Genomic DNA, 16083 nt, shown 5'->3' with positions numbered 1-16083 from the left:
GAATATTGTAAATATTAAGCCAGCTACCGCAAACAAAAAGATGAGAAAACAGTATAACAATTAAGAGCATTACCATAGCCATGGTCCTAAGGATCCAATGAGCTTACTACAATCTGCTAGCACACCAAGCAGCCACTGGTGCCCAGATCTTCATCCCCACTTCTCTTCATTTTTTACCCTTGAGTTTATACAGAGCCGCCTCGACATTATGTATTCCTAATAGTCTGGACAACCACATTTGGAAGGTTGGGGCCTCAGTGTCTTTCCAAGCTGCTGAAATAAAAATTCTAAGTACAGCTGTAGAGATAAAAATTAAATCTTCAGTCTCAATATTTAATTTCAATTTGCTTTGGCATCCTATGATCATGAGTGCTGGAGACAAAGTTATCTGAGCATCCAGCAACCCCACCTAGAATGCTTCAATCTCTGTTTTAATTGATCCAAGTTTCTCGCACTGATAAAACATATAGATAATATCAGCCTGACCTTTACAGCATCTGGGGCAGTTGCTGTTCTCCCTCTTACCCCAATCATAAAGCTTAGAGGGGGTATAATACAAGTTAAATAATGTTTTAAAGTGCTGAGCTCTTAAATTGGAGGAGCGTAGGAATCTTCTATCCATTATAAGGGCTCTGTCCAGGTCAATGTCCGGATCCTCCAATTTTGAAGCCCAGGGTGCCTCAGTTTTGCCCATATCGTCCTGGGATTCCTCCACAAACAGCCTATACACTCCGTTGATTCTAGGTTCACCCCCCTTCAGATAATCCAGTATGTTACACATCTCCCTTAAGATGATACAAGGCCTTGTTGATCTGATTGTACTGACCACCTGAGCATATCTGTGATCTTGGCTACCCTGGAGGGAGTGCCTTTGTCTCAGTTCTTCCAGAGTTCTACACTCATCCCTAACCATAACTTGCCCCAATGTCAGGATACCCTGTCGCTCCCAGTGTCTCCAAGACCAATCATTACATAGGTTAGGAAAGAGGCCCGAGTTCCAAAGTGGGGTGTGGTGATTATATTTAGAGATTGCCAGTGCTTTCTGAGCTGCTACCCAGACCCCCCATATCCCTTCAAGTGTCTTGAGTCTCGATTTATTGTAATATCTTCTTTCTGTTCTCCTTAATAATACCCCGGTAGCCTCACTGCCAAGTAGCAATTCAAAGATAGATGGGATAACACCTTGTCTACTAGGGGAGTTTGTGCTATTTCCCACGGGATCAAATAATATAGCCATCTGCGTAAGAAGACAAGACCAATGATAGTATCTAAGGTTTGGCAGTCCCAAGCCCCCCCTTTCCTGAGGCAAAGACATATATTTCATGGATCTTCTAACCTTTCCATATTGCCACAAGAAATTCATAAAGATGGATTCTATTTCTTTGATAATTTTCCCCTCTATTTTAAAGGGGATCGACCGAAATTTATATAGCACTTGGGGAACATAGTCATTTTGATGACATTGGCACAACCTATTATTGAAAGTTGTAATGTATCCATTCTTTTCAGATTCTCCCTCATGGATTTCATGAGAAGGATGAAATTGTCTCTAATTATCAACTCCGGCTGTGCGTTGATCGTTATCCCCAAATAAACCACATAATCAACGAATCTGGAGTCTGATTAATTTATATTCTTGGAGCAGAGCACCTACGTCTTACCCACATTTAAGCGATACCCTGATTGTCCACCAAATTTGCTCATAGTGCCCACCACTTCACGCATAGCCGCGTCGGGATCGGTGGTAATGACAGCCAAATCATCGGCATATGCCAAGATTTTTGTTTGAAATCCCTTCGTAACTACCGGTTTGATTGCTGTGTTATTAATTATTTGGCGTATTAGAAGATCAATATAAAGTGCAAATAAAATGGGTGAGCATGGGCATTCCTGCCTTGTCCCCCTCGTAATAAAGATCTTATCGGAGCTCTCACCCATCATTTGAATTTTCGCGACTGGGGTGATATACATAGCCTGAATAGCCTTCATAAACCTCAGTCCAAACCCCCTTTCAGCGAGCACCCTCCACAGAAAATCCCATCTGACGCGATCAAAAGCTTTCTCCGCATGTAGGAGGATCGTTGCGACCCCCCCTCCCCGGCAGCATGGATATCAAACATTGTAATAGCTCGTCTGATATGATCGGTGTTCCCCAGCCGGGAATAAAACCATGTTCCCTGGGAGAGACCAGGGTCCCAATGATCCGTCCCAAGCGGGTTGCCAAGATCTTAGCGTATAATTTATTGCCCGCATTTATTAGAGAGATGGGTCTATATGAACCCGGATTTTCCGTGGGCTTGCCCTTTTTTGAAACACCACTATATTGGTGTTCATCCACGACTCAGGGATTAAGCCTGTATTTATAATCCAGTTGAAAAGGTCTAACAGAAGTGTAGATGTTTCTTCAAATAAGCATTAATAGAATTCAATTGGTAGACCATCGGGGCACCCAGCCTTCCCTGCTGCTAAATCTTGCGGGGCCTCCGAGAGTTCATCCATGGTGATGGATTGTTCTAAAATTTCTCTATCTCCCTGAGCCACTTTGGTCCCTAATCCTGTCCACTGGATCATTGGTTCCTCAGTAACCGGATCTTCCTGATACAGTGTTTGCTAGTATCTTTTGAAGACATTTATGATGTCCTTTGGCTCCTCGTAGCTCCTACCCTGCTCTTTTATATGTGTAATAATATTTTTCGAAGCCGTTTGTCTAATACGTAGTGCCAATGCTTTCCCGGCTTGTTCCCCCGTCTCATACATATTCCTTCTTTGTGCTTGATATTCAGCGGCTGCTTTTTTAGCCAGTTGCTTTTGTATCTCGGCTTTAATAGTACTCACTCTTTCTAAGCTTTCAGTTCCCTGCCTTCCCTGGGATATATCTTTCCTGTGCTGTTCCTCAGCCACTGGTAATTTATTCATTAATTTCTCTCTCCCTAAGTTAAGTCTTTTCCAATTGCGAGAAGTGTAGCTGCTGGTTTCTCCCCTTAAGGCGGCTTTATAACTGTCCCAAACAGAGTTTCGCGATGCGCTATATCTATTTGCTTCGAAAAAGGCCTGTGACCAATTCTTCATATGCGCTATATAGGTACTATCTATTAAAAGCTTCCTGTCTAAAGTCCATGGTCTCATTGGTTTAGCTGGTCTGTTGAGAACTATTGGTAATAACAATGGATTATGGTCTGATATTATCATGGGCAATTTACTGATTTCTACTGTGCTAATCTCTGTGGTGGAAATCATAAAATAGTCTATCTTGGAATATTTCTTAAATGGGTGCAAAAAATATGTAATGCCTGAATTCCCTGATTCAATACTACCCCAGCCATCCCTCAAACCGTGTGAATCCATCGTTGAACGTACTGCCCGATACACCCGGGGTTTACGCCCAGTATATCCGGTTCCCCCTTCGAAATCTGCAGAGATATTAAAATCCCCACAGACCACTATGGGTGCTGGCCAACTTGCTAGCTCCTTCTCCATACGGTCGAAGGTATCAGGGTCGTCGCTATTAGCCCCATAGATGCAGCAAATAGTGATGCCCAGATTCATTTCGCATAATGCCCACCGCCCCATGGTGTCAGCCTTAAATCGTTTAGCTCCCCCCAGACTCACCTTGCCAATGATAGCCACCACCCTAATAGTAGACATTTGGGAGGAACAAGAAAGAGCCTCGAATCCCTTTAGGTTTAACCAGTGCCTTTTCCCCCACGGCAAATGGGTCTCCTGCATACACATAATATCCGTTCATGTAAATTTAACAAATTCCTCTAGTCTTCCCCCTTTTTTTCCAATCATTTAGGCCCCCTGTATTCATAGAGCAAATCCTAAGCTTTGACATACTTCTGTCTTAGATCCTTCCTTCTATTCAGCCGTCCGTTTAGTATACTAAAAACACGTTTGACTACATACCTTGTTACAGTTTTAAATCTCAGCCTGATTATAATTACAATAGTGTCATGAATTCTCTTCTTTAGGTTTACACCCCCCCAGCACGAACCCATCCCTCCATCCCCCCCCTTCCACCACCCAGTCCCTCCCACCCCCCCCCCCCAACCACCCATTGAGGCATCATGGGTCTGGCCGGATCCAGGTGTGGGCGTCTATGTGATCCGTACACCAAAGATCACTCTCAGAGCCTCTGGCCCCGCCATTAGAGAATGAGGAAAGAGCACGAAAACAAAAAAGGAAAAAAGGAAAAACAAATCAGAGAAATAAAAGCATAAGCCCGTATCATAGCAATAGTTATTTTACAAATCTCCTGCAATTAATTTGTCCACAATAGAATTAATTTTTGTTCATGATGTTTATCAGTTATCCTTCCTTGCAGTGTCCGATATTTCTTGAAGGTATCCTTCTGCTTGAATTTCACTATTGAAAAAGCGCGTTGTTCCTTTGAAAATTACTTTCAGACGGGAAGGGTTTTGTAGGTAAACAGTAGCACCAGCTTTTCCAAAAGGAGTTAAGAGCTGCTGCATTCTCCATCTTCTTTCGACTGTTGGATGTGCATAGTCTGGTTTTACAAAAAAGAAGACTCCATTATGTTCCCGCTTGCTGGTAGGCAGCGCAAGGTCGTAAATGGCTCCACGTAAAAGAGAGTTACCAAAATGCACCAACATTTCCCTTGGGTATTTAGTGGAGTTCTCAGTATGTTTACATTGTGTGAGGGAAAAGCGATGGGCCCGCTAAATTTCTTTGTCCATATCCCAGGATTGTAATTCCGGGAAAGTGTTTTTCAGAAGGTTACTTATATATCCCCTAGGATCGTTGCTCTCCACGGTTTCCGGGATACCAAGAAAGCAAAGGTTATTTCTTCTGGAGCGGTTCTCCTGATCTTCTAGCTTGAACATTAAGTCTCTTATGATCCCTTCTTGAGTTTTTTCTTGCTTTTGAAGGCAGGCAACATCTTTCTCTAAATACTCAGTACGAGTTTCTAGAGATGCCATCCTTTCCGATATCTCGGTGCAAGTACTACCTACTTTGTTGACCACCCCTTCTAACTTCTGGATAGCGGCATGATTCCTTTCCCTGTCTTTCTTAAAATCCTTATGGAAGTCTCTGATAGTAGTCAGGATATCTTTTAAAGAAGGCTCAACCATTTTCCCTTTTCTTACAGCCGATCCATGTTGTAATTGGTTGGCGCTCCCATTTGAGTCCTCTTCCCTGTGCTGAGCCGGTACAGCTTCCTCAGAATTATGGGATTTGTTCCTACTTTTGCTGGCTTGCCCAGTGAAACTTCCTTGGTCTGAGCTTTCTTCAACGTTTGACTTATTGAGCCTTTGGTTCCTTGTTTTCCTTTTCTCAATTTTTTTCCCCCTCGGTGTGTAGCCTTGATCTGAAGCGCTAGATTTCTTGGCGTCTAAGGAGTCTGTACCTTCGAGTGTTAAACCTCGATCTGGATTAATATTATCATCGCTAATCTCACTTATTGTAGATAGACCAGTCTCGTATATATCTGCATCCGATCCCTCAGATGGATTTTCCACTTCAGATTGTATCAATTTCACAATAGAGGGATTGCGTAAGGAACTGGGAGTCTCATTATAACCAGGTTGCGTTAAAAAAGACTTTGCTGATGTTTCAAGGTCTGGTTCCAGATGTATCATCATATTCTCCTCATTCTTAGATGATTCAGCCATTACTGGATGTTTTGAAACTTTTTCCCCCCCTTCCTTGGGTATAGGGCTAAAGATACTGGATATACTAGGCTGGAGTGTACTAGCTTTTTCGGTAGCTTTAGCGTTTGCTTTCAGATTCTTAATAGTTTGAAGTGGCTTGGCTTTTTTTGCCATTAACTCCACATCATCATTTACTTCAATGCAATTCTCCTTCTCTTTATCCTTTCGTTGAACTTTCTCTTTTTCACCAAGGCATTTTTTATTTCTTTCTTTGATTTTTTCATTTTCTATTTCCATCTCTTTATCTTTGTTTTTGTCTTTGTCTCTGTCTTTATCTTGTTCTTTTTCTTTTTCTGAACCTTTCCCTTTTGATTTATCTTTGTCTTTATCTTTCTCTCTCCCTTTCCCTTCTTCTCGTAATTTTTTGGTAATTTCCTTTGCCTTGGCTCCCCGAGTTTCTGGTCCCTTTGTCTCTGGTCGTTTATCTGTGTTTTTATCCATCGGTTTGCAGGAGTCAGCAACACTTTCAATTTCAGGTGTGTGAGCACCCCCCTCTATACTCCTAGAAAGTATCATTGAGTTGCTTAAATACCTTGATAGTTCCAGTATATTCTCCACTTTTTTCTAGGTTGTTCTCACTGTGCTTTGTTGGCCGTTTGCTCCTTCTACAGACTCAACACTGACAATGAAACTGACACTCCAGCTCCAGCTCCATGAACCGAGTCTTCCATGACTAATCTTCTATTAAATGTTTTGCCTGGCCCAAAGATTTCAGTATGAAGCGGTGAGCTACTGAGCGGAGAGGCTGTGGTAACGGCTTCCCCTTGAACCTTGCTTTTTAGCGCTTCCGGCACACCTTGCCCTCCCTTATGCAACTTCACCTGGACAGGGATCCGAGACCTTGATTGTGCTTTGTATTCTCGAGGTAAGTTGTATATGCAGTTTATCACGTATATAATGCGATGATCCCCAAACTCGATGTGAATTGCCGCTTTCACCAATTGATACCTAGTAGGGCCAAAGATAGACTGAATGTGTTCATTTGTGGATTGGGTTTTCAATTTCAATCTCTGCTTCTGCTTCTGCTTCAGCTGTCCAAGCGAGTTTTTATTCTTTGCTGACCCCACTCTCATTGCAGGAACCTGGGAAAATATTAGATTTCCACTAGTCACCTCAGCCACAATACTGGTTGTACCCTGATTTTTCAGACTGTCAGACCGCCCACTCTATTCAATTCATTTCTATTAATTCAGTTCAGGGTATTAAGTTCAGGCTAATTTCACCCCGTTTATCCTGGCCAAAAGAAACCTTGCATGTGAAAAGCTGTGGGACGAGGCTATGCAACTACTGAGGAGTACACGAATTAGTTTTTTTTTTGTCCTCGCGTTTTTTTTTTAAACTCGCCGATTTCCGCCAGACGAGTGATGACTGTTTCCCCCCACACGGCAGAGAGAGAGACCTCAGGACTTCTGCACCGGACAGACCAGGAGTGAGGGGTGAGTGAGGAGCGAAAGTCACCTCTCCCGCTGATGCTCCAAACACAACACAACTGCAGCCGGTTTGACGGTCTTGAAAGGGTGCTGTAGAGTGCTGTAGATACACAACACAATGCTCGACCCCCCGAAGCTACTCGTGTCTACAACATCCACAATAATGCCTCTACTGCCCGTATCGTCAGCATCAAAGACACACTTACACCAACGAGGTTGGATACCAGCAGAGCCTTGGCAATGGTAGCTATGAGTGCCCCTCCACACTGCCTCACCTCGAGTCTCCGTCCACTTGAATCCTGCCTCCGTTGCCTCCGACGCGAAACACCAGTTAGCGCCTATAGTTTGCAGCACCTCCCCAGGTAAACTCTCTGCGGGTCTGCTCGAAGTATGCCGATACAAAGTTTTCCTGCAGGACTCCGTCACCCCACCCTTCTGTACTAGAACACAGCACCAGCACCAGGATGCGCTTATCGTTCAGTCCAGATCCAGGAAAGCCGCTAGCCTGAAGCTTTTCTTTCTCACTTCCTCCCGGGGCACCAGGACCTCATCACATCACTCCGTAGAATGCTCACCACGCTTTCCGCCTTGGCCAGGTAAAATACGACCAGCTCCTTATACCGCTTTTCTTTAATCTCCTAACTCGGCTCTAATCTCGGTTTAGCATAACAGAGCCATTGTGAAACCACGGCAAAAAACAGAGTACATGCTTAAGCTCTAAGGCAGAGCACAGAGACCCGTGAGAGCGATATAGCAGCGTCCTCTCACTAAGGCGCCATCTTGCCTCTCAGTACTATTGGCCTTGGTTAGGGACTCCAAAGCTGATGATATTTCCAGGACTTCCGGGACTTCCGGGACTGGGCTCTCCCCGTACGTCTGCTGATTGACCTTAATGGGGGACTCCAGGTCTGATGATATTTCCCGGTGCATCTTCCCCCATTTCATGGGGCTCCAGTGCTGAAGGAGTATTGAAAGCCTCCAGGTTTTCTTGCCCTAATGCATCTTTTCTCCCTTCCGGGAACATACGAGGGACTGCTTCATTGTCCCTGGAGGAAGAATATTTCCCGACATCCAATTTTTCAATGGTCTGTATTTTTGATTCCTGGCACAAGGCATCTTCAGCTTCAGCTTGTTGCTTCTCCTCTTTTGGTGTATTGCCGCAGAACTCTCCCTTCCCCGATATTCTTTATCCAGGCGACTTTGGCATAAAATATTTGCAGATTCCCATGCTATTTGTATTGGTGTTTGTGTTTAGGATTGTATGTAGGGGTAGACTCTAATTGCGCTCGGATCTCCTTGACTGGTTTTTTCTCGGCTCTAGTTTTGCGCCTTTTGGTGTCTGGTCTGTTAATTTCCCTCCCCTGCTGTGCACGAACTTGTTTTTGATGTCCACATGCAATCCGGTCCCCAAGTTTGTATGTTACTGTATAGGTTAATTTCCAGCTGTGTGCCAAATATTTGTACACTTTAGGTGCCAAAGTTATGCATACTTTATGTATGTTAGCACTGCGCTTGGTTGATCCTTCTTTTCTTATTCTCCTATTATCCTGGAAATTATTTGGTGTCATTTGAAGTAGCTGAGTCAGAGAAAAAAAAAAGAAAAGGGATTCTGAGGCCATATGGGGATGGAATCCGTTTCCTCCTGTACCTTGCTCACTACTTGCTGCTCCCACAACTGGCAATTAGGGTAGGTGCAAAACACGGGCTGAACCAGATGGGCAATACCACAGTACTTTAGAATATGTACACCTACTCAGCGAAGGCAAAGTCTCTAGCCAAAGTATAATAAAACAAAAAGTCAAGGCCAAGAGGGATGGCACAGCCCAGCCTCTTCCGGCCTCCGACACTATCGCGGCTTTTCCGCCGCAAGGGCTGCTTGGCAATGTAGTCCCCAGAGCTGTAGCGGGGCAATGGCGGTGTCCACAGCATTCGGCGTGGCCCTGGTTCAGGCGGCCTCCGTGGAATGAAGAGTGTCCTGCAGTAATGGATAGCTGGCAGCAGCAGGTAAGGAACAAAAGAAAGTTGCAAGTCGGGAAGTATTTCAAGTATCTTCAAGACTCATGCCACCAGAAGCCACAATTCATGAGTTCTGCTGCTTAGAAAATAGGTTTTGACGGCCCCTGCTGCTTGTTTGACCTTTTGACCCTTACTTTGCATTCACGGGTACTGCACAGAAAAGGTATTTTCGCCAAAAGGCCTCAGCTATATTGTTCTAGAACCAGCGGTAGAAGTGGAGGGGGATCGGTGGGCACGGCGTGCCCCTACTTCTAAAAATAATTTCAGCCCGTTCCCCTACTTCTTTCTTTGAAATAAGCATCCCGGGACGGAGAGAATAGTCCTACTAAAAACGATATTTTTTTTTCAGCTTCCAGGGGCTGCTCGCACTTCTCTGTTGACCTCCAGAGGCTGCAGCAGCCCCTCCCTGACCTCGCACAGACCGAGGGCAGGCCCATTGTCATTCCGATTGAGGCTGATTATCCCCTTTGGAATGACAATGCGCCCGCCCTCTGCCTGCCTTTGGCATATGCCAGCGAGATCTGCATGAGGTGTCTCTGGTATCTGGGTGCAGGCCATGGCTCGTTGTGCAACAAATATACAAGATGGGTCCGCAATGTGTAATCAAAACTTTAAAACAATCCCGCTGGGGCGTGAGAGGTGCACTGTGGGCAGTGTAATCTGCTGTTTGGAAAACACAACCCTGACGTCCACGACGCGGAGGAGGCGAGGAAAAGCATTACATCCGATCAAGCTATTTTTTATAGACAGTATACTTGTAAAAACACTTGTGGCTGTCAAAGGCGTGCCCGAAGGTGCTTGCTTCTTCTAATACGTTTTATGGAATATATATTTTGCTTAGTGCTCTAAGCTGTGTTTTTATAAGTGTGTTTTGCTGCTCGGTACGTGATGTATTAAAGGGGAAATCCGGCGAATATTACATTAGTCTCAACACCCAGCAGACGTAATTGAACAAGGGAACATCGTGGGATGCCTATTGTTGGGGATTGTTCGAAATACAGGTCTTGATAAAGAGAACGGGGTTTTCCTTTAAACTACCAGACCCCTTTAACTGGAGGACAACGTGATCTTAAGCCCTCCTCTGCGATCCTGTGGCCTTTAAGGTGTGAGGCTCTGCTCAGAGGAGAAGCCAGAAAATCAAAATGCCCCAAACTTTGAACTACACTTATAATGGTAAGCATCACGTGATGTGAGTGTGCTTTGCACTCCCTAAAAGAGAGGCCTCCACTGCTCCATCCAACCAAGGGAGTAGTCAGAAAATTAGAATGCCCCCCATTTTGCAGTAAACCTCGGATGCACACCAAGCAAAATAAGTAAATGTGCCCATCTTCCACTCGAAGAAGTGACGGGGAAAGGAGAAGTGACGGGACAGGAGAAGGAGAAGTGAAGTGAAGGGGAAGGAGAAGTGACGGGGACAGGAGAAGGAGAAGTGACGGGGGCAGGAACAGTGAACGGGGCAGAAGTGAAGGGACAGGAGAAGTGAAGGGACAGGAGAAGTGAAGGGACAGTAAAAGTGAAGGGACAGGAGAAGGAGAAGTGACGGGACAGGAGATGGAGAAGTGACGGGACAGGAGAAGTGATGGGACAGGAGAAGTGACGGGACAGGAGAAGTGACGGGACAGGAGAAGTGACGGGACAGGAGAAGTGACGGGGCAGGAGAAGTGACAGGGGCAGGAGAAGTGACGGGGTAGGAGAAGTGACGGGGGCAGGAGAAGTGACGGGACAAGAGAAGTGACGGGGCAGGAGAAGTGACGGGGCAGGAGAAGTGACGGGGACAGGAGAAGTGAGGGGCCGGAGCGGTGATGGGGGCAGGAGAAGGGAGGGGGACAGGAGAAGTGACGGGGACAGGAGAAGTGACGGGGACAGGAGAAGTGACGGGGCAGGAGAAGTGACGGGGCAGGAGAAGTGACGGGGGCAGGAGCGGTGACGGGGGCAGGAGAAGGGAGGGGCAGGACTGTTCCCATTGGGCGCAGAATCTAGACTGATTTGCATATGGCTGGGTCCAAACTGGAATGGCATGGTGAGCAAAGAAACAATGGATTTAGGCCCAGATCTCTGTACTGGGGTGAATGTATGATATTGTTCTGCATTCAGTTGTTCTTTTTGCTATATTATGATTGAGCAGCTAGCTGGCGACATGAATATGAAGGAGCCTTTGTGGGTTTCCGTGAGTCTGGATTCTCCCGAAGAGTCCCTTTCTCTTCTGAGTCCTGCTTAACACATGTGTACAGGAGGAGCCCTGTATTCATGACCTCAATGTTTGAGACAAAAAATAATCATGGATTTCTGAACATTGAGTAAAAGCATTAAGGTAATATGTTGTTCCTGCTTATATTTCACACGCTTTACATAAACCTGTATTCCTTATGACTGTTTGCTTTTTCCTGAATTAAACCTCAAACATGTTTATCCATTGTTTTAATTAAATAACGTTCTAAGCTGTAACTGGTCAGTGAAATGCTAAACGTACTAAAAATTGGTATGTTTTGCTATTTCTAGCCACGCCCCTGACTCCGCCCACTGATTCAATCTTCGGTTATTCCCGCCCCCTGATTCTCCGCCCACAGTTCCCCTACTTTTCTTTCCCCACTTCGACCACTGTCTAGAACTTTCAGCCACATATGCAGGAATACAGTCAAACACCTCCCAGGGGGCTTGAAATATGGTGACTCACCAACTAAGACGCTCGACTGTTCGAATGCCCGCCTCCGCTCTCTCCCTGGGGGCATGTTAGACGATAATAAAAAAAAAAAGAAATCCCCTGCTGAGGGGCCACAGAAGCAGGAGCGTGAGCGGGAGATTGCAAGATGCGATAGAATTTCAAAAAAGCAGAAGTTTCTTAAAGAGTTCTAATCCAAACCGGCAAAGCGTTCCCTCCTCTCCTCCCCGCTCTCTGCTATCCGCTATCAAAATTCAGAGAAGGGCGACAGATTGTGACCAAGATAGCCCTGCCTGACCGAATGATTTTTGTGTCTATAATTGAAATATCTTTATTTTTATCAGAAGGTCTACTCCAGCGTTCCTGTTTCCTCCCTCAGACTATTTGAAGGGTCTTTCTTCCAAATATTTAGATACAAAGGAGAAGTCTGATGAATAGGGAATTGCACATTCTCAAAAGCATACAGTATCTCCTTTTTTTGTTCTTCACAGAGCTCACAAACTGCAACTCTTTTCTCTTGAGTTCCCATACCATGGGCATTCCATGAAAGAATGTTAAACTTAAAAGTGGTTAGAATAAAATCTATGCTGGAAAAAAACTTAATGTTAAACATTTACATTGTCCAAATTCAATGGGAACCATGTGCTTTCACAGATCTATTGACCGTCATTAGACTGTGTCACTTGTGTATTTATTTATTCTTCTCCCACTAAATATGGGGATTGCCGAAAGATGCCTTTTTGGGAGTGTCCTCCAATTTCCTGAGAGAATAGATTGAAGCAAAAATGCTCAGAATCAGACAGCTCTCCCATTATGCTTTATCTGGACCTTCTATGGATTGAGATTTTTCCTTGCTTTCTTTACGGGCAAGTTTTGCCGGTCCTTCTTTGAGGGCTGCCATTTTCCTTTTTGATTTGTTCTTTTTTGTTACGACCTACATGTGGTCATTGGTGGGTGCTAGTTCCTCCTCTGATGAGGACTACTCTTCCCTTTCCCTTTTTTCATGTGCCCTCTCTTTTGCTTCTTTTAATATATTGAAAATATATATTGGAATTACTGTGAAGTCCGAGTCCATCTCCCTTTCTTCTACTTGCTAGTCAATGTCAGACAAATCTTTCGTTGCTTTTTCATCACTTTCCTTTATCTTCACATTTTGGGCCTCAACTGCTTACTGTGTGCTTTCCTTGCCTGAGACTTTGTCTTCTGCAGCTTGTTCTGCTGGTGTAAGGACTATCTGTGTAGGTCACCCATCAGTGGTGAGTGATTCCTCTAGGGCACAAGAGCCAGCTTTTTTAAAGCTATATGTGCCAGGGCTGCTTCATATGTTTTATTAGAGCCTGGATAGGCAGATTTTGCTGCTGCAGTTGCAGTGTAGGAGTTCTGTATTTTGGGGAGTGTTCTATAAAGGTGATCCACGGCTCCTCAGAGGATACCTGACTTGGGGGCAATACATTCCGTGTGTTTATGGCTCATATCTCCACAGAACTTACAACTTTTGTACGCACAAGCAACTTTCAGGTGACTAAACTGCAGACAATTCTTGCAAAAAAGAGTCTGACTTGGGTAGTACCTATTTGGGCCCTATTTGGGCCTAACGCAAAGGCTTGCGAGAGGTGCATTAGGTCCTGTGCACGGTTTGGCTTTAGAGCAACAAAAAACATTATTTTCCCATTCCATATTCCAAACTTATTTCTTTGTCGTGTACCCCATCTCACTTTTACACAATACCTGTCTAAAAAGCATTCAATCTCCCATGTAGATACATGGGCATTATACATGTGCACAACTACTCGAATCTCTTTTTCTGCTGCCTTGGCAGTAATTTTACCCTTTTAAGGTTTTCATGACCATGCACAATTGATAAGCCTTGCAAACAAATGTAATATCTTAACTTAGTAAAAAAAACGTTACTTCAAAGAAACCTCTCTCTTTGTTTAGTTGAACTCATTTTAAATGTGTTGCTGCACCTTCGAAAACGTTTCCAAGTATTTCTTCCACCACATATTCTAGATCTTCCACCACTCTGTATTCTTCCTCAATTTCATTTTAATGGCAAGCTCCCCATACTGGAGCACTGGCCTTTTGCCATTTTCCTAGCAGTGACAGGGTTGTCTTAGCGCTAAGGAAGCATTTCCCTTATCAATCCCAGGCCCTTTGTATGCTGAACCGGAGAATTGAAAAAACAAGTACACCAAAAGTTCACATGTCCACAAACAAGCACAGAAAGGTAAGGTAACCCCTTCCCTGCCGCTCGTGATTGTGAGCAGAGGCGGGCTGAGGCAAAGTCGAGGAGCGTCGAAAACGATGGGGGGATTAGGACTCTCTCGTGGGAAAACAAAGGCTCGGGGTTTGGTGGGAACAGAGGGATGAGATGCAAAGATCCCATTGTGGTGGCCTGAAAGTGACTGAGTGAAATCTTATAGATTTCACTCAGCCACTTTTGCGAGGCGCACCTGCAGCGGAACGCCCACCCTGCGCCGGAACGCCCACAAGTGGCGCAGGTCTTTACAACGTGACGCATCTGCCTAGATGCGTCAAGTTGTAAATGGGTCATAGGGATGCGCCACGTTTACGCCGCAGTTACGTGACGCAAACATGGCGCATTCCAAACATAAATTTGCCCCAAAGTATTTTAAGAAGGGAGTTCCCGCCCTGTGTTTAACCAGAGTAGCGAGGGGAAATGGGGATGCAGACTCCCCTTGGGGACGATGGACGCAGTGCCGGCCTGTCCCTCTGTTGGCAGAACCAGGAACTGCAGGCAGGAGAATCTGGATGGACACTCTGGCAGCAGTCCCTCCGAGCGAACCCGCACATCTTCTCCCTAGTTGTTGTCTAGAGTCCGATATCCCCCTGTGCGATGTACAGAGGCACCTCTCTGGATTAGGTGCCCGAGAAGGGACCATGTCCTTGACATTTATGTGTACATCAGGACTTCGGGGAGACTTGCGCTGCAACCGCATTTTGGGGTGCCAGTGTCTCACTCAAGGTGCTTTGCGGTCCTCCCTTGCCGGCAACCTATAGGGGCCTTTTTACTCTGTAAGTCCAGCCCCATGTTTGAACGCAGGAAGGACTTCGGGGCCTGATGTGTGGGTAAGACCATTCCTGGGTCTGGGTCAGGGTATCCACAACATCATCAGCTCTCCTTTCTCCTTCTTAGCGGTCATTTGATAGAAAGGCCACAAAAGAAAGGGGTTCCAATACCTGTGTTCCTGCAGCTAAGAGCAGGAACTATAGTGTCTGATGCAGCCCATATCCCTAATTACCTTTCCCTTCAGTGCAGGCTTGGTCCAATTAAGCAAGAGAATAAAAGGCCCAGCCTTGAGGTCTAGTTGTTCAGGGTCTGACCTGGACGTTCAGCCTCCTCATCCCCGCCAGGGTGATGCAGGCCCAGTGCCTAGAAGGATCGGTGTTATTCTGACCTGATGGAAGACTTCAGTGGAGGGTAAACCTACACTTGATCTTAGCCAAAAGGCCTAGAAGTCAACCAGGACATGTTGTGCCCTAGCTATGGGCTATTTAGCCAAGTGCAGCTTGGTTTCAGCAAGGTAGTGTGCATGGGACCCACATCTGGGCATACCCATACAGGAGCGCAACTAGACCCGAACTTTGGGGGGGGGAGGGCTAAGACTCCCAGCCAGGTATGGTCACGCACAGTGCAACATACTTTTTTAGTGCCCCTCACCCATTTCCTCCTTCTCCATGATTTCCCCTATTACCACTGGCCACCAAAGCACCTCATCTCTCTATATTCCCTTTCTGACAAACATTTCATTTTTTTAGGGCGAGCCTTGACAGTGCATGAGTTGTCTGTAAGACATACTGTAATTAGTAAAACCACTCTATTCCCGATTCCCACTTACCATTGGTTTATTCCCGTGTTGATCGTCTTTGCTGAATCCTGTCTTGTTCAGGCCGCCTGCCACTTCCTATGAAGGCTCAAGAGCACCGATAAAGTAGAGAGTAATTAGGCTTGCCTTCCTTATCACCTGTGTGTGAGAACTTTTTTATCTTTATTGATGCCGTTGCTGCTTCTGCTCATTTTGTTTCCCCTTCTGCTTCGCATAATGACCATTTCAATGTGTCAGCTGCTAGTCAGAGAGCCTTACTTAACACCTGACTCTCCAGACGACGATGACTGACGACATTGAAAAGTGGTAATTCAAACTTTCTCGAAGTGATTTAATTTAAAATGCAAATAATAGAAGGTGAAGCCTACTCTAGTCTGCCCGGTGCTGAGCGGGGCCATACCCTCGGCCTCACCCAGCCTTGAGGTTAAGCTGCATTGCATTGAGGTCTGGATATGGTG

Source organism: Lissotriton vulgaris, chromosome 6, assembly GCF_964263255.1.
Source record: "Lissotriton vulgaris chromosome 6, aLisVul1.2, whole genome shotgun sequence".
Taxonomy (NCBI): domain Eukaryota; kingdom Metazoa; phylum Chordata; class Amphibia; order Caudata; family Salamandridae; genus Lissotriton; species Lissotriton vulgaris.
Note: the sequence above shows the minus strand (reverse complement) of the source record.